The sequence below is a fragment of the Polistes dominula genome, unplaced genomic scaffold (genome assembly GCF_049000335.1).
Source record: "Polistes dominula isolate Pdom_NZ unplaced genomic scaffold, Pdom_raw_medaka contig_28, whole genome shotgun sequence".
NCBI lineage: Eukaryota > Metazoa > Arthropoda > Insecta > Hymenoptera > Vespidae > Polistes > Polistes dominula.
In genome coordinates, this window is record NW_028300879.1 from 5,203,470 (window position 1) to 5,207,794 (window position 4,325).

The 4,325-nt window shown below is 26.3% G+C and overlaps 1 long non-coding RNA gene across 1 annotated transcript; it reads right to left on the reverse strand.

Annotated features, from left to right (window-relative positions):
- Positions 1-1,233: 1,233 nt before the first annotated feature.
- Positions 1,234-2,258, reverse strand: LOC149033651 (uncharacterized). The gene is made up of 2 exons (XR_016176690.1): positions 2,131-2,258; positions 1,234-2,014 (listed from the first exon to the last, which is right to left on the reverse strand). It is a non-coding gene; the product is annotated as an uncharacterized LOC149033651 (long non-coding RNA).
- Positions 2,259-4,325: the final 2,067 nt, after the last annotated feature.

Here is a 4,325-nt window from a genome sequence, read left to right on the forward strand (position 1 = left end):
AAGAAATAAAAAATACAAGAAAATAAAAAAAAATAAAAAATTAAAGAAAAAACAAATCTCGTTATTTTATTCCTCTCTTGAGGAGAAACTTTCTTATCGCCGGTACTCAATTGCCATTATATTTTTTTCATTTGTTTCCCGCGAGCGGCCATATTGAAAAAAATTATTCTCTTCTTTTCGATTCGTACAATAATTCGAGTTTTATATTCGTATATATATATATATATATATATATATATATATATAAAAGGATCTTTGTAACGTGGAACTGATAAAAATCAAGCACTAAATAAAAAAAAATAAATTAAAAATGGCATCCTTGATAGTTTGTATATATTATTTGAATAGATTAGGAAAATGCGCGTACGAGAATCACGCACACGTGCCATTTTGATGAGAGAAAGAAAATGATTAACTTACTTTAAAGTATATAACGATGTATAAAAGTATAAGAAGAAGAAAGAAGGAAAATAGAAGAATATATTAAGGAGTGGTAAGGGGGCAGGAAAGAAGAAGAAGAAGAAGAAGAAGAAAAAAATAAATCGTACACTCACATACGTGCGTTTATGTCGCGGTAAATATTCAGTGCAACGTGTAAAAAGCCCGTTATGCTAGACGAGAAGGAGATTTAACGTAGTGTATAGGCGCATATGCATTAGCATCGTGTAAGCTATAAATAGATGTACCTGACCACAAAGATCCCACAGCAACCCTTCAACCCACCTTCCATCATCATTGCTTCTCTTCATTCTCTTTTCTCACTCAACATTGATTAAAAGGGTTCTATCCTCTTCGAATCCTTTTTTTCTGAATTTCATTTGATTTTATATTCACAATTTTCTATCTTCAAAAAAATTCAATGGAAATATTGGATTGGCAACTAAGTAATTGCGGATTTTAAATCAGAATGAAAATTCAAAAATATAAATTTATTTCATTATGTACTGTCCATCTTTGTTGATGACTTTTTGTCATCGGTCAAACAGTGTCATAATGCCACATTCATCAAATTTCTGATCTTTGCTATCAAAAAACTGAATTAGATGTAAAACAAAATCTGCAATGACTTAGTTGCCAACCCAATATATTTAGAATCGTATTATTTTATATTAAACTATTTAATTGTTTTATTGTTATTTTTTATTTATCATTAATAATAATTAATATAATTTTTCTAATGAAATTTCTTTCTTTTGCATTATTTTCAATTGGCAGGAAAGGTTTGATAGTAGATTTGGTTTTATGCTCATAAATTATATTTCATATATAGTTACAATCAAATTATTGTTATTTTAAATAAATTCAATTACATAATTTCAAATAATTTAAATACAAATTAATAACAAATTTGGTGTTTGTTTAAATAAATTTAGTAAAATGATATGTGGAATTTAAGTCGTTGTTGCGCTGGTAAAATAATTCAAATTGGTTTAGGTAGATTTTGGTTGTACAGAGGTAGACGTTAAGAAATAGGTGAGGTGTAAAGCTGTTGAGTGATCTGATCGGTGTTGTTCAAAGAGCCAGAGGTTCAGAACTAAACTTGGTAGATCTGTTAGATGTTTCAATTGATTTTACAGAACATGGAATATGGCTATGTGTCATAGACTCCCCAGGTGCTTTGTTGCTCGGTTGTTCGGAGATAGATAGTGCATTCATTGTTAGATGTTTTAATACTGGACGTATATTGTGGGTTAAGGATAGAAATAAGAATATGAGGAAAAAGTACGTACAAGTTAGCAACAGGTTTATATAGAAAAGGATTCTCACATTATCGTATTTTCTTCTACACCTTTTCTTGCACCTATTTCTGTATCAAATCTTGCACCTATTTCTTTAACATTTGTTTCTACATCTTCTCTCCCAAACCAATTTTTTGGAAAATATCTCCTTATAAACCTACACCTACATTTGCACCTACATCTGCAGCTACTTGTAATAGTGGATCTATATCAACGTCTGCACCAACACCTACAGCAGCTCCAATGTTAGCTAGTGCACCTTGTCCTAGTAGGATCTGTCGTATAATAATTGATATTTTTATTTAATGATTATTATTTTATATATACACGATTAAAATAATATTTTAGAGATGATAGTTTTCTTATAGTTTTTTTTTTCTTTTGAACTTACCATGGAAATCATAGCGACGAATAGAGAGAATACGATAGCCTTCATGGTTGTTTTTGTTGGTTGCTTTAGTTGGTTACTTATCAACTGCACTTATGAATTTAAAGACTTCGGTGTTAAGTATTTATACCCAATTTTTTAAATTACTCATGTCGAAATTGATTTATTGACAAGTGATAATGATATTATGCCATATATTATATGTCACTTATTACAATACTCGTATAAAATGTAATGTGTTTAAATAATGACTACAATAATTTGTAGTTACGGAAATAATACTCTTTTTTCTATTCAACATTCTCACGTGTTACATTGAATATTATTAGCTAATTAAACATATGTTTTAACTTGTCAAAACGTTCAATTCGATTGCTGCAATTAGATTTCGCAAGTTTAAAAAAGATAGAAATAATAAAAGTGTCTATCTTGAAATTGAAAAGAAATTATTTTTAATCCTAAAATACTCTATAGGGTATAAGGGTTGATAAAAGCAATACCTATACTGATTACCTGGTTTTAATATAATGTTAAGAACTTTTTCTGTCGCGTGTTGTGGTTGAAACCAGAGCGCCATTACGCCATTTCATAATGCGTAATGTGGTTGGAAATCACGAAAACCAGTTTAAAAATTAATAAAACGTTTTTCAATATCAATTGAAACTTTTGAAAATGAATGATAATGGTGGGAAAAATAAAAAACAAAAACAAAACAAATAAATAATTATAACAATGTTATTATAATTATTAATATAAAAATATATTATATAATTAAATTAATTATTATTTGTATTGAAACATATAATATAATGTTATAAAATTATATAATAGTTATAATAATGAAATTATAATTATTTATTATTTATTATTTATTTTATTATTTTTTTTTATTCTTTATTATTATTTGTTATTAAAATAAAATGTTATATTAATTAATAATTTTAATTAGCTAATAATTTTTTAATATAACAAAAAAATGTTCACTAAATGTTATTACGCGAAAAAGAAAAAAAAAATTATTTGAAATAATCGAAAGTGATGCAAAAAATTTATTGGAAACATTGAAAAAGAAAAAGGTTGTATGATGTAACCAACGTAACAGTTAGAATTTATTAAACTTAACGCGTCATTATAGACGGTCAAGGTCAAGGTCAAGGTAAAAAATGAGGTAAGAAGGAACGAATGAATTCTTCTCCGATCGAACAAGGAAACGAAAATAAAGGACGAAGGTAGGTATAAACGTGGCGCCAAAGAGTACCCGAGGGTTTGCGCAAGGTCACCGACCTTGGCGTGCATCGAAAGACTAGGATGATCAGGGTAGGGAGGGAGGAAAGGTAGGAAAGGTAGGAAAGGTGGTGTCCCTCTCGTGCATTCATCATTGCTATCCAGCAATCAGTGCCAAGCTACATTATCGGTCAATTTACCGACGCCGTGACCAGTCTGGCAACGCGAAAAAAAAAATAAAAAACCCTCCCCAATCTTTCGTTGATTTGTTTTTTGTTTTCATGAGAAAGAAGAGCGTGTGATGTGTGTGTGTTTCTTCTTTTATTTTTTAAATTCTCAACCCTTGGAATCATCCCGTATCAATAATTGGAACAATTATAATTATTATTAATAGATTAAGTATTTTTTGTTATTTATATATAAGTATTTTTATATTATATTAAATATTTATTATATTTAATATATATATATTATATGTTATATATAATATTATTTTTTATTTATTATATTTATTTATTATTCGTAGTTCGTTAGTAAATCAAAGTTGAAAAGTGCCTTATTCAAATATAGGCATAATTAAATTATAATAATTAAATGTTATTTAATTAATTTACGATTACTATTTTTTATTATTTATATAAATATTTTTATGTTATTAAATATTTATTTATTATCCGTAATTCGTTAATAAATCAATGTTGAAAAGTGTCTTGTTCAAATATAGCCCTATAATTAAATTAAAATAATTATTAGACATATATTATATAATATTATAATAAATAAATGTTATTTAATTAATTTACGATAACTATTTTTTATTATTTATATTAGTATTTTTGTATTATTAAATATTTATTATATTTAATATATATATTATATGTTATATATATATATATATATATATATATATATATATATATATATATATATATATAATATTATTTTATTTATTATATTTATTTATTATTCCTAAT